Source organism: Panthera pardus, unplaced genomic scaffold (genome assembly GCF_024362965.1).
Source record: "Panthera pardus isolate Hobbes unplaced genomic scaffold, ASM2436296v1 HiC_scaffold_11, whole genome shotgun sequence".
NCBI lineage: Eukaryota > Metazoa > Chordata > Mammalia > Carnivora > Felidae > Panthera > Panthera pardus.
The window spans coordinates 45,833,514-45,850,019 of NW_026526666.1; positions in this window are offsets into that span (position 1 = coordinate 45,833,514).

Below are 16,506 nucleotides of genomic sequence, written 5' to 3' on the forward strand. Positions count from 1 at the left end.
TTTAATATATAAATGTATATAATTACATATATAACGTACACATAATTTATCTTTTTAACTACTCCTTTCAATGCTTAGCATGGTTAATGAAATAGAATGAGAAATCAATAAGTGTTCCTTGAAGAAATCTTTTGGGGTCATTTTGTGGTCTTTAAGAATTACAGTTGAGCTGCAGCATAATCAAAAGGCTGTTGAAAATATTCTGATGTGAACGGTACAGAAAGTCAACAAAAGAAATACACATACGTCTTTTAGCTTCTGTCAATTGGAGAAATAATTTTCTTTGGAGTTCCTGTGGTATTGCCTTGGTCCCATTGGCCTCATGCTGAATGATGTACATTAGTGTGTGTGAAGGATTCTGAAATTGTCTTCCTTATTGACCTCATTTTCAAGTACTGGTTTTTCTTTTTTTTTTTCCTCCCCAAAATAGCATATTTCAAAAACGCAATTGTTGTCTTGAAATTGTTACCACAGGGCTTGAAAAATTACCATCTTAAAGCAAGTATGAGTAGCTTATATGAAATAGAAAGTGTAGATTACTGCAGAGAATAGGGTCGTGTTTTAAATCTTCCAGGGGTTTTATTCTGTCAATTATCCTTTGCTGTTTTCTATATATTTAACCTGTCCTCATATATATTGCCTGCTTCCCAGCAGCGCTGAAAATGCTTAAACCTCTCTTAGCTTACAAAAACAAACCAACAAAAGTCCTTCTATTTAATCCACATATCCCTCAGGTACTGCCCTCATGTATCTATTAATTCATTGATTCAAGAAAGAAAATGTAAACCCCAGCACTACGCATCATATTGGCCTACAGCAGTGAGCAAAACACAGCTTCTGTCTTCCTGGAACTTCATTCTGCTAGGGAAATAAAAATCAAGAAGATAATTACAATACTGACTAAAAGCTCCAAGAAAAAAAAAGAATAGCATTTGAGGAGTGTCATTTGAACTGAGACCTGAGTGACGAAGAAGTTAGTAAGGAACATTAAATTCAAAGACAAAACCAGAAAGAAATGTGGAGTATTTTAGGCACTGAGAGAAGTTCATTGTGGCTGGAATGTAGCAAGCAAGGAGAAGTTTACACGAGGCGAGTAGAAACAAGATGGGGTGAAAAGGGACTATATTTGGGTGCCTAGGTGGCTCAGTCGGTTAAGAATCCGACTCTTGATTTTGGTCCTGGTAATGATCATGGTTTCTGAGATCGAGCCTCACATTGGGCTCTGTACTGACAGTGTGAAGTCTGCTTTGGATTCTCTCTGTCCCTCTCTCTGCCCCACCCCTGCTGTCTCTTTGTCTTTCTAAATAAATTAAACTTGAGTAAATAAAATAAAAAAGGGGTTACCTTTTATAGGCTGCAGTTCAATTTTATTCCAGGTATGATGGAAACCCACTGGAAAGTTTTAAGCTGACATTTTTATGGTCTCATTTATATATTTAAAAGACAATATCTTGGATTTAGCAAATGAGTTTTTGTAGATTGGAAAATATATTTTGTTTTCTTTTTCATTTTTCTGTTGGTGGCTGAAATTTTTCTGAACATGTTTACATTTTGAAAATAGAACACAGATAGTAGAAAAATACTCCTAACATCTATTACCGTATCATTAAGATAGATTAGATATAAAGAAATTTTTAAAAATTAATAATGAGATAAGCCCTGTAAAATGGAGAAAGTTTTCTTTGAAAGAGAGGGAAAAGCAATTTCAAAGAAATTAATAAAGAGTTTCTTGTTTTATAGGGATGCAAAAAGATCAGTAAGAAGCATGTTAGGTACAAGGCAGTGGTTTAGGATGAGTTTGGGGAGGCCGGAGAAATAGTGTCTTATTTCATGGGTAATGGAAAACTACCACATTTTTTTAAGGAGGGAAAATGGCTAATGTATAGGTCTTTCAAAGATCAAGCTGGATGCTCTAACCTACTCTACAATCTGGAGCAATCCTACTTCTCTGACTTAAGGAACCTTCCCTCATGTCAGCACTATTTTCCCTGTTGTGATTTCTAGTAGACGCAGTTCACTCCCCATCTCCTTTTCCTGTTGTTACAATTGGTCAGACTTGAGTGACCAATCTCTTCTTCTTAGAACACACTATTTGTTGAACTTCTAAGACTCCTGTAACTCTTAGTGCATCTTCATGTCTCCTGTGAGGCCTCCTTGTCCTCTGCCTTATGTTTGTACGCTCAGGAATTTTGCCTTTTTCTGAGAGCATCTCATTCTGCACATTCCTTTTGAGTGAAGACACCCACTCTTCAGTGTCCACAATGGTGACTCCTAAATTCTATCCGCAGAGCCTCTCCTATACTTGAGGCCTGAATATACAAGTGTCTTCCAGTTACCTCAGTGCTGAATACCCACATCAGACACCTCAACCAAACCAGATACAAATGTGGATTTGTAACATTTGACAACACACTTACTCCTCAGCCTGTGTTTTCCTAGTGACAAAGAACTTTGATCCATGTTTTCCCCCTCCTACTCCAAGTCCTCCTAAACATGTCCATTCAAATTTTGTCAGTTGTCTCCTAATTATATTTCAAATCTGTTCTCTGTCTACTTGTCTCTACTCACTCTCTACTCTCTACTCACTAGACCTACTAAGTTGTTCTAGAACACCATGTTTTGTCTCCCTTGAGCCCAAAGCCCCATTATGTTCTCCCATGATATCCTGTGGAGATCCTTCATATTATTCATCAAAAATTTAATTTTAAGCATCTAAATTTATTATTTTAAGTTTCATAAGGCTAGAACCATATCTGTTTGATTTATGCCATTATAGGGTTAGGCACATACTGTGGACTTAATATTTGTTGAAAAATTAATGGATGAATAGATGAATAATTAGGTTTGTGAATTGTGTCTACCAGGATGAAAAATGACAAAGAAACTGGAAAGAGAGTTTAGTTTAGGTGACAGTTTCCAAAATAGTACCTGAACCCAGCCTATGTACCCATGCTACATAGTTGTTTTACCGGTGTGATCCTTACTTCATAAGATAAGGGGCTATTTTAAAAATTAAGTATTTAGCTTGATAATTCAGAGTATAGAGGGATAAAGAAAAGAGAGTATGGTACCTTTACAGTTATTACCAGGAAATTATTCCAAGAAATGGCAAGAAGTCAGTGGTCAGTAAGAGATATGCCAAAAAAAAATTCTCTCTAGAAGTTTTATTGCTGTCATTCTTGGAATATAGCCTCTTCTTAATCACATACTTGTTAGAATAATGTTCTTCAGTATTAATTCCTTTTCTGTCGTTACATTTAAAGATTTATTTAGTTATATTAAAGATATATTTTAAATTATAATAAAACTTAAAAAGGCAAAAGCTTTTGCCAATATTGGCTTGGAAACATGTCCTCTGACACTAAAATAGAAAAATAATTTGTAGTTGCTAAGAATATAATTCATACTTAGTGAGTGAATGTTCTCTCAGAACCACCTTGAAAGAAGGTAATTGAAATGCCTGTATCCATTCAGGAATGCACTCAGGATTCAAGAATCCATTATAACTATCAAAGCTTTATTACTTTCTTAGTAGCTAAGGTGGGTTTTTATTTGAAAGTACTGTGTGCTATGCGGTGTACTTGTATAATACCGTTAGAAAATACAGAAATTTGCCATGTCACCATTATGTAGAGATTATAGTTTATCTGGTCTTGTATTGAGAAACAAAAACAAAAACAAACAAACCCTAAATTTTGACTGCATTTTTCACCTAAGGGCCATCTGCTGGAGACATTTACCCTTAAAGCTGACTCTATAATTGATGATTAATTATTCACAATTACTAAATAGTTTACATGCATATTAAAATTTTCAAGAAACCAATAAGAACACACAATGGCGGTTCAGGTACAAAGATGAGCTAGTTCAATAGCAACAATAAAGGTGTCTCTGTTAACATTTTTTATTACTTTGTGTTAAGAATTCTGACACACTTTGTTTATATTGTCAAGTGTCCAGATTTAAAATACAGAATAGCCAACTATGCAGATATTTCTAATTAGATTGTTTTTACCATCTATTCCACAAATGTAGTCTTACCTACATTCTGTACCAGAAATGGTACATAATGCCATACCCGGATTTTAAGTGGTTTTCTCTTGGCCATTGTGTTTGTTATTAATCTCTAAACCCATTGCCAGCTGTCCTGGAAAGTCTTCTTCCCATCTGTACCCTTTTTCTTTTCTGTGGTTCAATGGCTCTGTTGTCTCTCTTTTTATCGTTTGATTGAGATACATTTCATATAACCTAGGATTCATTCATGTAAAATGTATAATTCACTGCTTTTTTTAGTATGTTCAGAGAGTTGTGGGACCATTATTGAAATTTAATTTTAGAATATTTTCGACAGCAAACAAAACAAAACAAAAACAAAACAAACAAACAAAAATCCTGAGCCCATAGGCAGCCACTCTTTACTACTAATGCCACCAGCAAAAGGCAACCACTATTCTTTCTGTTTCTATTGATTTGCCAATTCTAGACATGTCATATAAATGGAATCCTACAATATTGTGGTGCTTCCTGGGACTTCTTTCAAAACCATGATCTCAAGGTTTACCCATATTTCACGTATCAGCAATTCATATCGTGTGTGTGTGAATATTCTAGAATATTCTATTGAGTGCATACATGCATTTTATTTGTCCATCATCAGTTGGTAGATATTTAGATTATTTCCACTTTTGGCTGTTATGAATAATGCTGTTAAGAACATTCTTGTACAAGTTCTTTATTTAGACAGGTCTTCATTTCATGTTGAAATGAGAAAAAAAATTGCTGGGTAATATGGTAACTCTATGTTGAGCATATTTAGAAATTGCCAGGGTGCCTGATTGGCTCAGCCAGTCAAGCGTCCAACTCTTGGGTTGGTTCAGGTCATTATCTCAGGGTCATGAGATGAGCCTCCACATCAAACTCCATGCTGGGTGTGGAGCCTACTTAAGATTTTCTTTCTCTCTGCCACTCCACCACAGGTGCTCTCGCTTGTGTTCTCATGCTCTCTCTCTAAATCAAATAGAATAAAAAAAAGAAACTGCCAGGCTTTTTTTTTTTTTTTTTTAACAAGGTGATCTCACATGTTACATCCCCACAGGAATGTCTAAGGGCTGCTCCATGTCTAGCCAACGCTTGTGATTGTTGTTTTGCTTTTAGCCATTCTAGTAGGTATGAAGTGGTCAAATACTTTTTTTCTGAATCTATTGAAATTATAAAGTATTTTGTATCCTTCATCAGTGTGATGTACTTCATTGATTTGCATATCTTGAACCAACTGCATTTCTAGGATAAATCCCTTTTGGTGATTGTATATAATCCTTCTTATATGTTGCTAAATTCAATTTGCTGGTATTTTGTTAAAGATTTTATGTCTCTATTAATAACAGATATTGGTATATAGTTTTCTTGTGATGTTTTTGTTTTTCCTAAATAAGGGTAATTCTAGGTTCATAGAATAGGTTGGGCAGAGTTACATCCTATTCTGTTTTTGGCAGGGTATATGAAGGATTGACATTAATTTTTTTAAATGTTTGGAAGTCAGCAAAGCCATCTGGAGTTAGAGTTTCTTTGGATGTTTTAAAATTAGTAATTCAATACCTTTGCTTGTTAGAGATCTATTTAAATTATCTGTTTATCCTTAGTTTCAGAAATTTGTGTTTTTCTAGGAATCTGTTTCATCTAAGTTATCTAATTTAGGCATGTAGTTTTCCATAGAATTTTCTTAGGATCTTTTTATTTTTGTAATAATAGAAGTGATACTTCTCTTTCCTTCATGATTTTACTAACATGAGTCTACTTTTTCAAGAGGAGAAGGTAGGACTAGCTAAAGATTCCTATATTTTGTTGAGCTTTTAAAATAATAAACTTTTGGTTTCATTGATTTTTTTTCCCCCGATACACCTTTTGTTTTTATAGTCTGTATTTCATTTACTTCCACTTTATTCTTTATTTCCTTCCTTCTGCTTATTTTGGGATTGGTTTGGTTTTATTTCCTTGTTTATTAAGGTAGAATATTAATTTGTCGATCTGCCATCTTATGTTTAATGTAGGAAATGACATATTCCAAATTTCTCTCTAAGCTTTAGCTACATCCTACAAGTTTTTGTATTTTTGTTTTCATTAATTTTAAAGCATTTTCTAGTTTCTTTAATATCATTTTTGACCTTTATTTACTTCGTAGTTAATTTCCACATAATTTTGAATTTAGTTTTTCCTACATTTTCTTCTGTTTTTTTTAATTAAATTTCATTCTAATAAAAAAAAAACACACTTTACACACTTTGTATTTCAACTTTCTATTTTAGACTTTTTTTTAAGAGCAGTTTTAGATTCACAGCAAACTGAGGAAGGTACAGAGATTTACCATACACTTCTTGCTCTTCTTATTTACATTGGCACATTACAATCAACTAAAGCCAGTCATATACCTAAGGATTCCTTTTTGCTGTTTACACTGAACAGACTGGACAAATGCACACTGTCATTACATCATGCGGAGTATTTTCACTGCCTTAAAAATCCTTTGAATAATTTCTGGTTTCTGATTCTGGATGTAAGGAGCTTGGAAATTGCCACTACATCCTAGCAACAAGCAAAAAACTAAGCATATTGAAAAATTAACAACTCGTTAGGGTTTCACGAGAGAGGTGAAGATAGGGCAAAGCACAGCACCCGAGATTAGAGAGACTAAAAGGAGAACATAGTAATGGAGCAGAGACTCAGGAGCAGAAACGACCTTAGGAACCGAGTACTATCATTTATGAATTACTGGAGGCTCAGTGTGGACAACTTTTAAGTATTAAGAACTCTAAGGAAACTCAGTGGTAAGGTTGGGGGACACAGTTTTATGAGATTTGCCTCCGGGAGCTCAACTAGGTTCCCACAGTAAATGTCAGAAAAAAAGTTCTCCTCTTGTTTTTAGCAGTGGGAGGGGAAAAAGGATCTACTTGGAAATGTACAGGGGCACTCTGTTCTTAACAAGGCCTGCCTTCAGGAGAAGCTAGTTAACCAGAGTCTAACCAGCTTGGGGATTATCTAGTCCTAACTGACCTGAAGGAAGGGAAATACTCAACTTCAGCCCCACTCTAGACATTTTCTCCCTCATAAGGAGTGATTTTTTTTTTAAGTTGTGAAGTTCACTGTCCTGAGGCAGACTCACTAAAGAACTGAGACCTAATCATTGACCTAGAACTCTTTGCCTCCTCAACACCTCATTACCACATTGCTAAAGGCCCATTTTCAGCAAGTCCTTTTACCTGGTGTATCATGTATGGCTATCAAGAAACAGAAAAAAACAAAACAAAGACAACATAATTTGAAGAGCTAAAGGAAAACTCAGAAACAAATATGGTAGGGATACTGGAATTGCTACATCAGGAATTTAAAGCAAACTATAATTAGTATGCTAAAGGCTCTAATAGATAAGGCAGAACGCAAGCAAGAACAGATGGGCAATTAGATGGAGATGAAATTCCTAAGAACCAAAAAATATGCCATAGATTAAAAACATTGTGACAGAAATGAAGAATGCCTTTGGGCTTACCAGAGACTGGACATGGCTGAGAAAAGAAACTCTTAGTCTGAGGATATCCATAAAATCCTTCCAAACTGAGAAGCAAAGAGACTAAGATGGAGAAAAACATGACAGAATGTCTGAGGTCTGAGGGTCATCTACTAAAGGTATAATATACATAATTGGAATAACAGAGGAGAAGCGAGGAGAGGAATAGAAGAAATATTTGAAACCATGATGACTGAGAATTTCTCCAAATTAATGTCAGACACCAAGCCACAGATTCAGGAAGCTCAGAGAACACCAAGCAGGATAAATGTCCAAAAACTATGCTTCAGCATGTATTTATTTTAAAACAGTAGAAAATTTAAAAAAAAAAATTCTGGGAGAGGATAGCTTGCCTACAGGAGAAGAAAAGATGAACATCCCCTCAGAAACTATTCTAAGGTACACAGTACCCACTGACAACTGAGCATAAAAAGGGTGATGACAAATATGATAGGATCCCAGATGATTTCTTTTTGTGAATTCCTGAAATTTTAAAGTAGCCTTTATTTTATCTCTGAGCCTGAAGATCCATATGAGTCCATCTGACGCAGAATACTTTCACTAGTATCCCTTTCCCCCACTGTGGGCCAGGTTTGTTGGTCCAGTTATTTCCATATCAAATGAGAAGTTTACATGGTAATTTAATATTTTTATGAGCAGGTGAATATTTCCTTCTGCCATTTCTTAAGAACTGGTTATAAAGTGATTGCAAGAGGTACAGGTTTTTGTTTTTGTTTTTCATTTTTTTTTTTGTTTTTTGGATTTTTGTTTGTTTGTTTTTGTTTTTGTTTTTCACAATATTCCAGTAAAAGACCCGGCATACTGACTTGGAAAAAAAATAGTCACGCTAAATCCTGCTCAGCAAGCATTGAAACAGAAAACACATGTGTTTTGGCCATGCCACATGATCTTAGAATGCTGGATCCATTGTGACCAATCATCAAACAAGAACAAAGACTTTGGAAGGTAGGGCATTCATTGATTTGTTTCTGATGCTTTGATCGCATGTCATCAGCATGGGTGATTTTGGTGAAAGGAAAGATACAAAATGCAGTAAGTTCTGGGCAAGCAGCTGACAGGGGTTGAGGTAGAAGCTTTTGGGAAGGCTGCTCAGTGAGCTGTGACTTGTGAGCTCAAGCATTTGTCCACATGCTTTTTGTTATGTGACTGTTTATCCTCTGTCTCAGAGGTTGATTTATGAAGTGTGACATAGCTTTATATAAATGCAACACTATACTACTTGGAAAACAAGAGAAATTGATATATTAAGTCACAGTGGCCCAATTGTTTTGAGATCTTAAGTCCCATGCCATAGCAAGACAAATGAAGACTCATTAGAAGTGAATATTGCTGCCCTTCATACTTGAAAATAGCCTTTTGAGCAACTGCCAGGAAGATCTCTGTAGACTCTAAGACATTTTGATATCCTATGCATAAGTATCCTCTGCTTATACTGACGGACACTCGCTCTGTGGTTATATTCTATCTTATTTTCTGAGAATTAAATCAATTATCTTAAAAAAGCCTAGATTGAAATTTAACATGGATTTTCATAAAGTTACACATGGAAGTAATTCAGAGTGTTCAATTTAGTACATCTCCGATAATATCCACAGGACAGTTGATCTAACAATGACAATGCCTCCTTAACTGATTTTGTGGTAGGCTGTGATTCCTTTTGAGTGCATATGTACCTGATATGCCAGAAATTCGAATAGAAAAAATGTTACATTCCCTCCATAATTAAATGAAAATTATTTCTTGAAATCTTATTCCAATGAGGAAAAGAATTGTAATCTTTATCAATTGAGTACTTTACCTTACCACTTTATTACCCAGTATTTGATCCTCTGTTCTGGAAGCTCAAGGGATGGTACAGGATGAGGTAGAGGAAGGCTTTTGGCCTCCTGTCACATAGCTATGCTGTTATCTGCTAAAATAACCTCCTTCGAGTCTGAGTGTTGTCACAAACCCTGAACCTAAATACAAGGCCTCTCCTGGTCTGGTTTGTTCTATCAGCTCCCTCCTTACCCCTCGCTAGCATGTGGCAAGTATTTGCTATTTCCAAATCAGTCTGAGATCATGAGGTGACTAGTAAAACTTAAGGATTTGGGCTCAGGTGTTCCACATACTAAGTACAGGCCAGCAAAACTGGGCATCTTCCATTTGGGGGGATCTTACTAAGAGCATGGATTTCTCTGCTCTCTGATCTCCCTAAGGTTATTTAAAATTTCTTCATTCACCCCACAGTCTTAGACTTTGACTTAGGGAAAGGTGGGGAAGGCAGAGAAGACACAAATTTATTGAAATGTCCTTGCATTAAATGAGATAAAGCCACCCCTTGCAGAATGGAGCTTTGGAATAGAAATCAAATAGAGAAAACAGTTACATTTCTTGCTCCCTAAGTTTAAATAGGCAAATTTATATTTGCAACATTTAATTGTTCTCTGGATGTAACAGAAGTAGCTACCATATATTTAACAACTTATTACCTTTCAGCCCTCATACTGAGCATTCTCACTGCACTACATTATTTAATCTTTACAACCAACAGAGAAGTAGCTACTTTATAATCACTTATTATTACTCTTTTACTAACAAGTATATTGAATGCCTGTAACATTATCCATTTCTATGAAACCTGTTCAGCTAGTAATTAGTGGGGTGTGCATTTTGACACAGGTAACATTGACATTGATATTTATGTTCTTACAGTCTATTTTTTTTATATAAGGGGTTTTCAGTAGGGGAATATATAGAGGTGTAAATGGATAATTTTTACTTTAGATATCTATAAGTATGTCATATGGTTAGAGTGCTCTAGAAGTAGAATAGACAAAGATCAATAATGCTATAGTGAGTCATTGATTTTTCCCCCATTTTATATTTATCAACCACCATTTGAAATAATTGGAGCAGATAATATTGCATAAAAATAATTTGATGCAGTGGCTTTATAAGCAATGTAATAGCCAGTCTGCAAGATGTACCTCCTCCCCCCACCCCCCAGTGACCCCAGTCTCTAAATTTATGCCCTTGTGTAGTTCCCCTACATACTAAACCTGGGCTGGTCCTCTATTGTGAAGTATGGTGGAAATGATACTGCTTGACTTCAAGGCTACATCGTAAAAGATCTTGCAACTTCCTTCTTGATCTTTTGGAACTCTTGTTTTTGAGAATTTTCCTCTTGGAAATCAACCATCATGTTATGAGAAGCCCAGGCCATATGAAGAAACAACGTGCATATATTCTGTTTCATTGCCCAAGCTGAGTGACCAGTAGCTCTTCCATAAAGAGAGCCATCTTTGATATTCCAGTCCAAATATCCACCAGATGATTGTGGCACTACCTGACACCATGCGGAACCGCTGATGCCAGTCAGCACACCAAACCATGAAAGAGAGCAAAATAGTTGTTCTTTCAAGACATTGAATTCTTGGGTGGAGTTGGGGAGGCAAGTTTTGTTATGCAGAGATAAATAACCAAGACAGCCAGAAAACATGCCTATGTCTCGTTTTATGTGGCCTTAGAAAAAAATCACTAAACTTGTATAAGCTTCCTTTTTCTAAAAATCTGTGAAATAGAGAAAATAGTATCTGAATAGGAATAGAGTAGAATAAGATTTTATATGAATAAAATTCTTAACCCCACGGTAATTTCTAAGTACATATTAGCTCCTTTTTGTTTTTGATTTTGTTTTTCTGATAAATTGCCATATATGGAAAGATTAAATGACTCACCCAAGACTAATAGCTAGTAAGTGAACTAAAATTAAAGCCCAGTGGGTTCTATGACCAATATTCTTTCTACTTTGTGTCCAATAATATCTTCTAAGTAGGTTTTTAAAAATTATGCCCTTCACATATGATGCATTTCCTTATAGGTAATGGGGAATCCTTTTCTTTGTCAAAGAAGGAAGAAGTATTGCATTTTAAAAGGCATGCTTGTTGGCACATAACACTGATGGTCATTGAATATAATTTTGTCTAAAACAAAAACAAAATATTTCTTTGTCCATGCACAATGATATTGATCACAATATTTTCAGTCAGAACTTGACACCCTTATTGTACATTTATATTATGCTCTCACAACAAAGCTCTCATTATGTATTATACATTTAGTGTATAAGTGGGAGTAAAGATTGATTTCTTGACTAAGAATTACATGCCCAGGTCATTATAGATGGCTTTTAGAGAGAACTCCATAAATTTAAAGGGCTATTAAAGTATACATTGTGTATTTAAAAACAAAATGAAGAAATTATGTTAAAGTATGTTTTTTTCATATAACACATATGGCACCCTGATTTTTTTTTTCCTTTGGGTGAATTCTATTTTGTAATAGTTGAAGGAGCAATATGATCTTTGGTATATATACAATTGATCATCAGGCTCAATGGTTTTGTTTTTATAACTAAAATCAACTATTAAGTTGAAAGTACAGGATTCTATAGAGCTCAATAGAAAGCATTTTCCAGTTTAAATGTAAATCTGTAGACGCATTCTCTCTTTGCATCTTGGGTAAAATTCAGTCTGCTGTAATCTTTTGGTCATTCTTATATATTAAAACTTATTTCTGATCACTTTAGCCAAATGAACTGTCCTGGTTTAGCTGTTAGAAAACTCAATGGATTCTATCAAAGAAAATCCATTTTTTAAAATTGTGTCTTCTCATCTTTCCCATTGGCTTGGATTGGCTTGGGTTGGGGAGCTTACAATAGTGGAGGAGGGGTCTATTCCATCTCTTCTCCCCTTTCTCCCTTTCTTCCTCCATAAAAATTTTAATACTCCTTTTCCTCATACCTCTGGCCTACTCTCTAGCTGTTTCCTACCCCCTATTTTAAAGCTGTGAGAAGAACAGAGGAGATGATACAGGGACTAAAAAGTGTTACTTGACTGGTACATATGTGATTGGGGGATTGGCATATACTGGACTTGAAAGTTGACTTTTCTCTTATGAATGTTTCTGTGGGTTGCTCAAATTTTCTCACTGGGAACATCAAACAAAAATTGCTGTGAGAGCTGGATTTTCTGTGGCTTACTCCCACCCCACCAGCCCACAGTTTCTAGCATCCCATAATCTATTCAATACAATCATTTCTATTGGAGCCCTACCATACCTCTAAGTGATTTTTGGGCAAAATCTCCTTAAAGATGATTCCTGGTTGTCTCTCTATAAAATGAGCCAACATCTGGTCATGGGTCTTAATTAAGTCTGCCATGCATAGCTTCTTCCTATTATAGCCCCCTCTCCTCTTTCTGCCACTACACAGGCTGTTTCAGGCCTAGGTTTTTATCTTCGTCTTTTGGATGTGGGTCACTTACCATTATTTTCAGCTTCTTCCACACCATCACTTCCCTCCCCCCCAAAAGACTCCAGATAATAAATATAAAGATTTCCATGTGTCCCTCTGAAAATTTCTTTCACTAGACTTAAGGGGAATGGAAAGACTTCTTCACACTACCCTGAGCCCACCTCACATTCTTCATGGCAGCAGGGAGGGTCAGAGGGAAAATTTACCTAATAAACTTACTTAGGCTAGGCTTATTCAACCTCAATTCTTTTGGATCTTCAAATTCAAAGTTTGTGTTTACTGCAAAATTATATTTTCTAACATTCTTAGTAGGTCTAGCAACAGTAGTCTAGCATCTTACTTTGGATTGAAGGAATGGTTGACTTTTATTTACTTCTCTGTTGTGTCTTAGCCAAATTTGATAGAAAATATTCACAATGACATCCTATTACACAAACATTTGTAAAAACAGGACATAAATAGTTATTTCAATTCCTTTTCAGGACTGTTCACCAAAAGAATAAGACTCATAACAAGCCTGAAAAATATATCAACACTGCAAAGTATCATGATTTTAAAAAATGTAAGATTGTTCATCACAGTATTAAGATTGAAAAGATGAGAACCAACTAAATATAAAACAACACAGCCATAGTTTAACATATTGTGATATCTCCATGCAATTGAATGCTGTACTGCCTCCATCACAGTTCAGGGGATAAAAACAGATCCATTATACATATTATGGGAATAATAGATTTATTACAGAATGAGACATAATAAAAATGGGAAAACTGGGACAGTGAAAATCAGAAAGTTGAGAATGGGACAATCAGAGAAACAACCATCATGTGTCAAGCAAGAAGCTTGACTTCTGGATACCAGAGGGAACTGTGAAAAGGAGCGCCCCACCCCTGCCCCCCCCCCCCCGCCCACACACACACAAAGGTCTAGTGGAACTGCCACCTCTAGTGAATTGTTCTTTGTGTGTCAATCACCATGCTTCAGATCCACAGCCAAGATCTGAAAGGCATACTTGAATCCACTTTTGATTAGCATAGCCAGTAGTCAAGAAGATAAGTTCAATGTGCCACAGAGAAGAGTAGGGAATCTCTGGGCATCTCTGTCCATGACTAGGGTTGATTGTGACAACCTCTTGAGAGTAATGATGTCTGCTTTATGTCTGCCAAATCTCATGCACTTTCTTCTTTCAGCTTTTACTTAGAAGTACACAGGGAAAATGATTCAGGAAAATAGTGTCCAGCCTTAGCAAACTTGACATAACATGATCCAGTATACTCTCTTTAAACAACCTGACTTCAAATACAACCCAACCATGTTAAGACTAAGTTCATGACTACTCAGTTTAATCTACCTGGTAATAACTGGTTATCTAGTATGTGCTTATCACTGTGCTTGCATGGTGCAAATATATGCAAAAAATATATCCTACTCTCACAGGTCCTGTAATCTAGTAGAGGGGAGCAATGCAAGTAAGGATACAATCCCTGTGTGAAAAACACAGTGGTGGGGAAAGAAAAGGAGATCTCAAAGTGCATAAAAACTGCATCTAATCCAGACATGGGGATCAGGGAAAACTTCCCAGATGCAGTGACTTTTAAACTTGGAATTGAGGAGTTAGTGGAACTTATCAGAAGGATTTGTGACAGTGTAGGTATGTATTAGGGGATTATTGCAGGGACAGGGTATGGAATAAATGAAACAATAAGAGTTTCACAGAGAACAAATACTTTATCACTTGCAGATACTCTGTAGAAGCTGCTGGGATGCCTTAATTTTTGGGACCATGTCTGTCTGCCTGAGGCTTTCTGGCGCTAAGAGCATGTTTATCCTAGGGCCATACTATGACTTCTGAAGACCCTAGACTAATTGGTCTTCATGGGCCCCTTCCAACATAAAAAAGTATTATGCGTATATTTCATGACTGTGTTTGTATAAAGACAAGTAAAATCTGTACTATATTAATTGATTCTTAGGAGTTTAGAGGTCTCTAAAAGTTTTATGGGCCATAGGAACTACTAATGTGTAAGTCAGCCTTAGTTTCACTCACACTCAGGACAGGCCAGAGTTGCCAGGGAGTCCTGTGAGCAGCCCACAAAATGAGGATTGGAGATGGTAGATAAATATTTCAATTCCTCTCTATTCAGGTGAGAATACTAGTAACATACTTGCTATACTAGTAATAGTAACATTTTATACAGTCACCTAGAGGCTCCTGGTCAGTTTCCCATCAGTAAGTTACTCATTATCACAACTATACTGGGTTCTTTGCATTACCTTCCAAATGAACAAGCCACTGCCATACATTTTATTTTCTCAAGGTCTTATATTTATTTTTTTTCTGGATGAACTCATTTAAGAAAAATAATGGTATATTTGATGAAATATGCCTTGTGTATTTGGGATATAAATAAAAGGGAACATATATTTGGGGTAAAATTATACTGGAGAAAGCAGTATAACCACTGTAAAGTCTTCTAAACACCTCAAATGTTTGGATTTTATCCTAAGGACAAGAGAAAACCACATGCAGTTTTTATAAAAGGGATTAGTTTGATCAGAATTGTTTGAAGAAGATAACTCTTAATGTAATGTGGGAAATATAATTGAGAATACTGAAATCAGAAGGAGGGAATCAAGTTTGTAATCTAGGCAGAAGTAATCTAGGCAGAAGAGATGGCCTGGAGTCAATACGTGACAATAAGCTTGAGAAGAATTAAATAACGGTTGGGGTGTATTTAAAAAAAATAAAGATGATAGGATTTCATAACCGTAGGGAAAATCAAGTAAGGGTGCATAAGGTGAAAACTAAAGTCTCTAACTTACTGGTCAGAAAGTGTGGTTAGGAGCAAAGAATAAAATACCACAATATTATAATTATAAGCATATATATATATATATATATATATATATATATACACACATATATATGTATATACATATATATACACTAATTGAAATATTGAATATATACACTAATTGAAATAAGGTCACTTTTCACTTAAGGTGGAAAGTTTTGACTGAGAAAAAGACAACAATTTAGTATTAGAAGTGACTCATTTATATTGGCCTCTTAAAGATCAAATGTATCATGTGATTTCTAATATCTACTTCACTTTTTTTGTTGAAACATACTCTAAAATTTAATTACTGATTATCACTTAATCCTAAATATTTTCCTTGTACATTCATCTTTAGTTATACAGCTACTTTTTAGGTAGAACTATGGAAGATCAGGTAATGAAGACTAGTAATCATTTAGCTAATTGGATCACCAATGTACACGATTCCTATGCCCAAGACTGAAATCTATGGTATTTCAACTTTACAAATAAGCTGTTCACAGCAGACCAGCTTGCCAAATAATGACAAACATTCTCTGTTTGAATCATTCTTTAGGAATTTGCCATTTAATTTATCCAGTGGAAATTCAATATTTAAAGTACATTTTAAGAAAATGATAAACTAGGGTGAAGTTTTTATAACAAATTAATCAAATAGTTAACATCCTTAAGAGATAAGACCCTACAGGGGTGCCTGGGTGGTTTAATGGGTAAGCATCCAACTTGTCATGTCAGTTCAGGTTGTGATCTCACAGTCATGAGACCAAGCCCTGCCTCAGGCTCCATGC